Source organism: Rhipicephalus sanguineus, chromosome 4 (assembly GCF_013339695.2).
Source record: "Rhipicephalus sanguineus isolate Rsan-2018 chromosome 4, BIME_Rsan_1.4, whole genome shotgun sequence".
In the NCBI taxonomy this organism is placed as follows: Eukaryota; Metazoa; Arthropoda; class Arachnida; order Ixodida; family Ixodidae; genus Rhipicephalus; species Rhipicephalus sanguineus.
In genome coordinates, this window is record NC_051179.1 from 18,491,330 (window position 1) to 18,501,846 (window position 10,517).

Sequence of the window (10,517 nt, forward strand, 5' to 3'; positions counted from 1 at the left end):
TAACCACTACACCACCGTGGCGGGTCAACCGTGCAGGCGAAACCGAACGGGTTGTCACTGAATCGTTTGGTGAACTCGCGGTCCGCTGCAGCGAAGGGTGCATGATTTGCGGGTCGTGGACCATCCTGTGGGTGTGCTGGGCATCCTGCGTCGTATTGTCGAGCGGCGTCCCGCTGGCGGGTCGCTTCGGCGAAGGTATACGATCTTTTCGGTCTTGGTTCGGTGTGTGTATGGCAGCCAGTTGGGTCGCGATGCGGTCAACTTCTGGAAAGCGAGAGGCAGAGTTCTCAGCTTGAGCCGTGAACGCGCGAAGGCCTCCGGCTCCCCCATGGCGTGTCCATCGCTGCACCAAACTCACTTGCGCGACGTTAGCTCGCCGACGTCGTTGTCTTTCGACGGCGCTTAATGCCGCAGTTCTCGTAGTCGGTGCCATCACACTCGTATCAGTAGACAGCGGAGAAACACCGTTGGTGTATGTGGAAGCTGCACTACGCTGCACACGCTAGCACAACGCGAAAGACGAAGCACGTAACTGAATCGTCACCGAGTCAAATCAGCGCGTACAGCGCGTCGCAATTGCAGCCTCCGCGATCAACTTCAGAAACATTTTCAGAGCTAATTGCGGAGGCCACGCTCCGCTGTGCTGAGTAGGGCGAACGCCACCTAGGTGGCGTTGGAAGTGTTGGTAGTGCTTCTTGATGCCAGCGTCCATTCGAATGCTGGCATCGAGGCGTCGTAGTCTCGTAGTGCTGAGCGCACCGAAGCGTTCACTGTCGGTGCGCGTTAGCGTCATAATGCAGTACTTCTCTTTTCTGCTCGTAGGCGGCGGCACCGCCCCGATCAAGAGCGCAGGTACACGGAGGAGTGTTAGATATATAAGGCGCGTCTGTGTAGCTCTCTGCAAATGCGTTTGTGGCGCAGTGGTTAAACGCTCGGCGATCTATCGTCGCAGACCGAGAGGTCGTGGGTTCGATTTCCAAATTTTCCATGTTTGTGGAACTTTTTCGTCTGGTTTTTTTTCTTTGTATTATGTTCGTGTACATTTTAAGAACGTCATATCCGTGACGGAAATACGTCAGTGAAGTCTTGGTGGACCCCGGCATAAAACACTTTCGTGTTAAAAAGAGTGTTCCACACTCGCCGCCATGGCTGCGATCGGCGCTGGCTAACACTCCTAGGTTCAAATGCACATATATACCCCATAAAGTGGACGGGAGGATGACCGCCGCCGTAGCTCAGTGGTAGAGCATCGGACGCGCTATTCGAAGGTCGCAGGTCCGGTCCCTGCCGGCGGCATGTTATCTTTTCTTCCACTTCACTTTCTTCACATTTATATCCTAATTACTACAAACAACAACACCTATACTTTCCTTGGCATTATTGTCTGTTAGTTCTAATTAATATTGTGTCTAACAAAGAAAAACGAGCCCTTAAAAGTCTTCTTACCTTCAAGTTGGAAGAGCGATTTGTGCGCTCTCATGTGAATACCGGTGGCTACATAATAATCGCAAAAAATACGACGACTAATGAACAATAGTTAACGGAAGGAAAAGACGTTACGTATCCGACGCTCAACTTCGGATTAGTGTATTTCGGCTAGAAACCTTCCGCAACATATGATAGTAATAACATTATCTGAAGTTTTACATGCCAAAACCACGATATGATTATGAGGCACGCCGTAGTGGAGGGCTCCGGAAATTTCGACCATCCGGTGTTCTTTAACGTGCAGTGACATACCACAGTACACGGGCCTCTAGCATTTCGCCACCATCGAAATACGACCGCCGCGGCTGGGATTGAAACCGCGACCTTCGGGTCAGTAGCCGAGCACCGTAACCGCTGTACCTCCGATGCGGACCCGGAACGTAAGTCGTGTAAAGTATGAACGAGTGAACATGCGCAAAGTACAACTCGGTAACAAAAACCAGCGCCGTAGACCATTTTTTAACGAAAATTACTAGATAAAAATCTGGCGGTAGCGTTCACAGGGACTGTGGGTACAGGAATTCAGCCCGTGTGGTAGAAGAATGCTTGTTTTTTTTTTATTTTCACTAAAAAGATGTACAATACTATCTGAGAAAACATCGGGATCCATAGTCGACATGGCTAGTTATGGATCCATTGATTGCAGCACATTGATTTGCATAAACGTCTTTCTTCTGGCTTCGAACAATCTTGCGGCTTCGCAGACTGATTGCTCACAACTAAATACTTAAACGCATTGGTCACCTGCTTCTTTAATTGCAGCCCATGATTGAAGGAATGACACAGAGAAGAAAGAGCACAAATTAAGATAGCAGCAGCTCGGAGTGACTACTTAAGCACCTTCGCTGCTCGGCTCGCACACCGCTTTCCTTTATGACATTGCCTTCCTTGTTCGGTTATTTCGTTTCTCTGTTCTTGCCGAGAGGCAGGCCGCTGCGCTTCGAGCGTGGCCAAGATGGGAGAGAAGGCCACTGCGAGAGAAAGCGATGGAGAGGAGGGCGGTCTCTCCTTAATCCCCTTGACAAGCTAGTAACGCCGAGTCAGCACCATCAGGAACCCCGGTCGACCGCCGAGACTCGTGTGTGCCGCCAGCAGCCAGAGCCTGTCGCCAAGAGAGTCGCATTTCCTTACACGTAATCTTTCTTTCCTTCCTTTCCTTTTTCCCCTCTGCGTCGCAGACTCAGCCAGTCGGATGAGTGAGCGCTGCATACGCCGAAGGGAAGTTCACGTATATACACCGCTGGCAGAGATCGAATGCGTGGCTGCTGCGCGCACGCTGTCGTGGTGGAACACTGACCACATTTGATTCAACTTTATTTTCCTTTTAATCACTTCAACACTTTACTCCCTATTAATTCCCATTCGAGTCACCTTTAATTAACTTCAATTCACGTGTGAGTTAATTCACCTTATGCACCTTATGATCACTTCCAATCACTTGGCAAACACTCACTACATTCATTAATTTTAATTCACATTTCATTCACCTTTGATTAAATCTCATTGTCACCCGGGGAATGCGGGTATGCACCACACGTGACATTTCGCACTATTCGTGTTGTCAACGCCGGTCGTCGTATTTTTTTACTCGTTAGCCACATGTAGCACTCATGTTCTCCTCTGTTGTCGTCGTCCTTCTTCTCTGACAAAGCAAGATTCTTCTTTGACAAAGCAAGATCAAGTTTTATAATGTTTGTACGAGTTTTGAAGGTCTTGCTTAAATATTAGTCGTATATCTAACAGCGGTACGTACTGTCTCAATTTTTATGCTCTTTAATGAAATAGTAGTGGAAGTTTACAGAATAGAGAGATGGTTTGCGTTTGCAATAGGTGAGTTGCAGGAAGTTACAGTTAGCTTATCAAAGTTATCTTTAAACAGCGTAATACCGTATTGTAAATCTTATACTTTTCAACAACTTTTATAAATGTAGAGACAACTTACATGAAAAAACCTGGCTTCCTACAGTAACGAAATTTCGTATTTCTAAACCAGGCAAATCTCATCAAAGTTGGCGCAGTGGTTACCGAGAAAAATGATTTCTCTCTTCCTGAGTATTAGGATGGGAGCTCCCTAACTGAAGCTTTCTGTTAACGAAAACTCGAACTTGAAAAAAAAGTATACGAGGAAGAATGATCGCCAGTTGGGGAAATAAATGTGGGCATGTTGCAGCGAGCAACACGTGTGTTCGACATGCGCAAGAAACTTCCGCTAAGACCAGCTGTTTATCGAAAACATTGGGCCATGGTGCGTTAGTCTAACATGGAGAAAGAAAGAGAAAACATATATTTAAAGCGATCGCAGGCCTATTTGGAGAAGTGTGCGAAGAGACGAAGCATAAATAATAAGGAAAAGAAATACCTGTGTTAGGTAGGATGGCTTCTGGGAGATTATTCTACTGTAGGCAAATGAACGGCGTTGTTGTGCATGTGTTTATTTCATTATTTCTTCTGCTGATGCGATGAACTCGTGTCCTACTTGATTAGTGTACTGGGAGAGCTCACTGCTCGGGCATAGTGAAGTTCATAGTACTCTAAATTGTCTACCCTTTTTTTCTAAACATGCGAAATGGCGTTGCTGTTGCAAATGAGCTTTTGCGGACTTTCAACATCAATGCCATGCAAAAAGATAGAATACAGTGTACCGCAGCGCTGTCACGACTCCAGGTCATACTACTGTTTAAGACCGGCCTATGTGGGAACGGTTATGGTTACAGCAGTCAGTAGTGCTGCGAAATATAGCAACGACCGGATATTCATGCCTGTGACGTATAGTTAGATGTTCAAATATTGATGCCTGTGACGCAGTCATTGTCGTCCACTTCTGGTGTGTGTGTGTGTGTGTGTGTGTGTGTGTGTGTGTGTGTGTGTGTGTGTGTGTGTGTGTGTGTGTGTGTGTGTGTGTGTGTGTGTGTGTGTGTGTGTGTGTGTGTGTGTGTGTGTGTGTGTGTTTGTACAGAAGTGGTGTGGTGTGGGTGTACGGTTCCCTGTACAGAAGATAGATCAGCGAACTCAAAAAGTAAGGGTACAAATTTGCGTGGGAAGTGTCAGACGAATTAAGGCCTTTCCTGTGTGTAGGCCGGCGCCCGTGCATTACGCCGTGCGTGCACACAATAAGATACCGCGCACCGTGCCATGACTATATAGATCAAACGCTGGCGAGGATTGTCTAAAGCCCTCGGTATAACGCTCTCACGGGCTCCGAGATCCGTTCCGATACTCGTCTCACGCACGATTCCCTATCTCCGTCCCCACTAAGCCAATGTGACAGTGCCACTATTAGGCCCGAAGATCGGGGAGCCCGTTTAAGCTACACGCATCAGTCTTCCGGAGACCAAACCCCGTTTAGCTCTTGCCGTTCACGGAGCTTTTTAGCCCGCGACACTTGGGCGTGGGCCGGCCGGATCTCGAGGCATGATTCACGGTGGATATTATGCCGTAAGGAATTGCCGACGCTCGCAGTCGCGACGGCCTCCCGTTCATTCGGTATATAGACTCGACGTGCGCGGCTCGTTCGCTCATCGCGAGGCGAGCATGCAATCAGGGGAGGGTTATAATACGAATGAAGAGCGCGTGAACACGGATGCCACCGTGTCGTGGACGAAGCAGCGACACTTCCCTGTCGAAAGCGGCGCCCGGGGCGCGCGCGGTGCGCCGGCTCTTGCGTCGCCTCTGCCGCCGTCGGGGCCCCCGGCCGATGCTATCGGCGCATGACGGATGAAGCTACAGCGCCCCGGGGCGCCGCCCTTTCCCGAGCGTGCGCTCTCCGTTTGCGTTATAGTGGCCGACGCCAGGCGCCCGTCACATAATCGGCTGCTTTGCAGAGGGGCTCAATTAGGATTATCGCTCATAACGAACCTGGGTAAACAGCGCCCGTCGAGCCGATACGGAGCGGCGTTTCGGAGGATGTGGAAAGAGAGGTCCCATCTCCCCGGCATCGCGAAAGTGAAGGGGTGCGATGCTTTATGCTTTTGCTGTACGGACTGATAGGGACATCGGCGCGTCCCAGGCACGCGCACGAAACATGTGCGAAAAGTGTTCCTGCTGTGTGTGTATATATATATATATACTACATAACTTTCCCCTCTATATGCTTCGACGTACAACGGTGCTACGATATGAATGAGAGCTCCTGATCCGAGTCCCCAACTGATACATGCCTTTGCTCTTAGCAATGAGATGAAAAAAAATGCAGAAGAATGTGCTGCTGAGTTGGTTTCGTTTGTGTTATAAAAGCCACGAAACGAGCACGTCTGCAGATGAGTTGACTGAAGAAACGTTTCAAGACCAGCGTAAGTGATGTTGCTTTGTTCGAGGCTGTCATGGTATCTTTTTTATCGTCTTAATATTTCTAATAGCGCAAGAACTTGACCAGTCACGTTTTTCGTACTCTAAATGACGTTGGAATACTATAAGCCATAATTATAGGACATGAGTTTGAAAATCAATTAGGTGTTTTATTTATTGTAGTCCCTCCTGTACATACACAGCGTCGATGTGGAAACGCCGCCAAGTGAAAAAGTCAGTGGCTGATCAGTGCTTGAGAATAGTTCTGGCTGTTATGAAATGTTTTACGAATGAGAACTGTTGGTTGTGTAAGTGCGTGTAATCAAGAAGAATGGCCAGCCGTTACACTGAGACCAGTCGTTAAAGAAGGTTACGAAAGCCATTGGAGGTAGTCGTATATAATGAAAAATGGCTGTTAGCAAATGTGTGCGATTGCTCTTTAATGAATCTTTAAGGGTTGTGGCTAGTAGCACGCCCTTCGTCGTACGCTGATAAACCATGATAAAAAGAACTATTTCACGTTGCAGACACGCAACATATACGCGCCACTTCCGCTTTCTGTAGGTAACAGGCGAAGGAGGTACTGTATTTAACATTTGTTGGAGACAGTGGCCTTAATGCGATTCTGTGACTAGTTAGGTATTGCGGTCCCGTCTAGCGAACCCTTTATGCCGCCCTGGAGTATTAAATCGGAATATTGTCGTACATACAAGCGCCGCGGTCTTCGGGAAATACGGCGTCTGTAATCGATTCGCCGGCAGCATATTATTCCCGGAGTCGTTCCGTTTGACCATTAGCCGCCGTCGTGATTGACCTCGCCGGTGCACTCCTTGTACAGGCACTGTCTTGAGAGGAAGTCTTTACGGACAATCACTCCGAAAGAGCGGCGACGGCGATACGCAGCAAGAGAAAACAATGAAATGGTTACCTACGCAGCTTTCATAGAGAGAGAGAGAGAGAGAGAGAGAGAGAGAGAGAGAGAGAGAGAGAGAGAGAGAGAGAGAGAGAGAGAGAGAGCGAGAGAGAGCGAGAAAGAAGCAAGGAAAGGCAGGGAGGTCAAGCAGACGCACGTCCGGTTTGCTACCCTACACTGGAGCGAGAGATGAAGGGGCGACTAAAGAGAGAGAATAAAAGAGAGAGAGAGAGAGAAACGGACAGAATCACGCGCACACTTGAGGGAGCAGGACAAGTCTACAGGCGGTCGCACAGACCCGTTGACTTTAAGTATCGTTCATTAAGGCTTTCATTGATTTCTGCGCCTTCGAGACATATATCCATGGTCCTAGAATCTTGGCTGCAGTCAATGGTCTTGAGTACACTTGGTTCAGAAGCATCCAGAGCGGGTATCGCTGGGTGTCATAGCGAGCACAGATGCACAGGACGTGTTCAATTAAGGAATTCCCAGCGTACGTTGTCAAACGGGACACTGATGCCGACTGACATGACAGTTGCGGGATACTTCGGGAGAGTTTGGCAAACTTTTGAATAAAATGTACTTACGCGGCATATTCTAAAGCAACAAAAAGGGAATGACAGATGAGAAGAGACAGAAAAGTTTACGTTACGCGCACATACGCGAGGAGACGAATTGACTGCATTAGATGTGCGTTTTCTAGCTTGCGAAATTGGATTGCGTACTTGCAGCAGGCCCGTAGCCAGGAATTTTTTTCGGGGGGGGGGGGGGGGGGCTACTTGCTGAAAACCTTGACTTTTTGAGAAAAACACCTATTTTTGTTAATTATTTTTGGTAAAAACACCTGGTTCGCCAGAATTTCGGGGGGGGGGGGGTAGAGCCCCCCCGGCTACGGGCTTGATTTGCAGCTTGTGTCATGACTCGAGAACTTCTCGCAGGAACTTCTTCTTGCGTGATTTTGTGCATTTGTTCCTTTGTTCTTCCCAGACTGTGTTTTTTTGTATTGCACGTATAGGGACAGAGGAGGGCCTGATGCCTCGTAGAGGCACTAGCGTCGCCGTGCATAAATGTAATAAAGAAGAAAGCGTTCCTGGTTGAATTCGAGGCAAGCGGTCATGTAGACTGGCGCTTATGACTTTGCCCGTTGCATGCACACGAGGCCACGAACCCACGAGAGAGAGAGAGAGAGCATACAAGAAAACGACCGGGATGTTAACAAGATCGCAATATCCTGCTATCCTCTGCTGAGCCTCCCCCACTACGGCGTGCCACTACGACGGCAACGCAACACAGTAAGGTATCTTTGCGTCGTGTAAAACCGGGAAAACTTGCAATTTCACGAACGCTCGTCTCTTAGTGCTAGCCAGGCAAATGGATTGCGCAATCAAGTTTTAAGTCATATACAACACATCTCATTTTTTCAGCATGATGTGATCTTGACCTGTGTTACATAGATATTGGTATTTACCTCATAAAGAAAGAGAAAGAAAAAAAATATGAAGTGAAGTTTCCATATGCCTCGCTATGCACTGGTATCATTAACAGCTCTCCAGACGATTTAAAATGAAATGTCTGTGCAATTATTCCTATGCGATTACCCGCGCACTTCAACTCTGCCGCCATCAGGCGAGTTCGTCGAAATGACGCGAATTAAACACTTGTTGACAGTATATCAATGTTGCCCGTATATGTGGTTTACCGTTACCTCATAAAGAAAGGCAAGTACTGCGCACCATTTTCAGCTAAGCTATCGAAAGCGAACAAGTATATACAAGGAATAATTGCCTCTTCAGCGTCTTTCATTTGGATAAATCTTCGTATGTTTACTCGAACACGTTCATCGATTGGCTTACCGCATAATGCGCCCTCTCGCTGAATGCATTGTCGTACGACGGCAGCTAATTTACTCGCCGCATTTATTATCGGCTACTTAATTTTTGTAATTAAGGGGCGATCAATTTGTCCGTCAGTCGTGGACATGTAGCTGTAGACAAACGCGATCGCGGGCCACAATAATCGCGTCGATGGCGATACAAGCAGTGATGCACACGAACGGACAGAGTTAGGCCCGAGTTCATTTTGAATGTCACCTGCCAATCGATCTGTATGCATTGCGATACGTATTGAGCAGTGAAATGATTTATTTGCGCTGACAGTTTGTGTTGCTAGAATTGTATACGGAGAAATAATTGGGGACTTCAAGACTCGTATGTGCGTGTCTTGTGACCGTCGGCGTCAACATTTCCCAACCCATTACAGTACCATACTATACATGGCTATGCAATGTTTTACCCCCTCCCCCCCCTCCCAACTTCCACCCTCACATCAGTCCTCCTCACGCTCCCCTTTCCCATCCCCTTTCTATACTATACTATACTATACTATACTATACTATACTATACTATACTATACTATGCTTCACCCTCTTCCTCATAGTTTCCCTCCTCCTCACCTTCATTTCCCTTTCCCGCCAGCAACGCATTCATATGGTTCCCATAAATGTTTGTACTCTTCAGTGGCCAGAAGGACTTGTCTTTGAGCTAGATGGTGCTTGCTACTAGACATCATGTAGCGCCAAAAAGACACAACGGACACACAGAACTCAGTGGGGCTTGTCCAATTCCTGTGGCGCATACCCGCCGACTGGTTTTTCCAGTCCACAGATCACACCTACGCTCGGCTTTAACAGATCCGCTGTTAGAAATCATCATTATGCGATGACGTCACTACGACGTCACATCACGTGACCTCACATGATGACGTCATCACATGACATCATCGATTGGTCAAAGGGAGGTGGGGGAGAGGGAGGAGTCAATACAATCGACTGAGAGGAAAAAAGGACGACTCTCGCCTTCGTGTCGTCTAAGGCAGATGCATAAGGGAGCGTGTTACTTTTTGACTCAGAACTACGAAAACATGGTTCACGGCTTTAATGCTATCAAAATATCATCAATGACGTTTGTAGTGCATTCGGAAGAGCATTACACTTGGCTGTATTCGTGTACAACAGCCGGCAGACACTCTTCATTATAACCGATTCTCTCGGTGACGACGAGAAGCCCCGACAACCTTTCAACATATAACTCCGGATCGTTCTCCAATAGTGTAGGAACAAAAAGAATCAGCAAGTTCTCACAGAACGCCGTTTTCACGATGCGCGCGCACGTACGCGGCGTCGCAAGTTTTATTTTGATGCGGGCAATCGAAACAAAAAGAAAGAAGGAGCAGGGGGCGGTGGGAATTGGGCGCCCCCCTTTCCGGAGCGCATCTTAGACGAGGGCGGCCCGCTTATTGATTAGTGCGAGACATGCACCGGCGGCATAGTTCCTTAATAATCTGCTTCAGCTTGTTGGGAAGATATCTCGGGGACAACGAAGGCACTCCTTTGACGAGGCAGCGCTTCGACGAGAAACCGGGCGGAAAAGCTGCTTACCAGTCTCGATGCATACATACTTGTTTGAAGGCGCGCTACGGAAGACGTCTTTCAGAGGAGAGCTGCCTGAGCCTCGCGAGCTTCGCTGACGCGGCGTGTATAAGCTCGCGCACGCGCTTACTCGAATAGCCTTTTATGCTTCGAGAGTTGGACATGGGAGTTGGGAACGCTCGTGCGCGCGCTCTTGCTGAGAGCGGGGCAGGCCGTAATAAACAACGGGACATGAAGTGCGTCTCAGTTGGAATGGCGAGAGGGGCGCCACGTTTGTTCTCCCTCATTGTTGTTGCCTTTAAAAAGCTTTGCACTTCTTAAAACAACGTTGATGTTGTGCGCTTGAGAGAGAGAGAGAGAGAGAATGAGAATAAAAGAAAGGCGGGGAGGTTAACCAGGGCTGAA

At 48.1% G+C, this 10,517-nt stretch overlaps 1 non-coding gene across 1 annotated transcript; it reads left to right on the forward strand.

Moving 5' to 3' along the window:
- Positions 1-1,224: 1,224 nt before the first annotated feature.
- On the forward strand, positions 1,225-1,296 carry Trnaa-cgc (transfer RNA alanine (anticodon CGC)). Its single transcript has one exon. It is a non-coding gene; the product is annotated as a tRNA-Ala (tRNA).
- Positions 1,297-10,517: the final 9,221 nt, after the last annotated feature.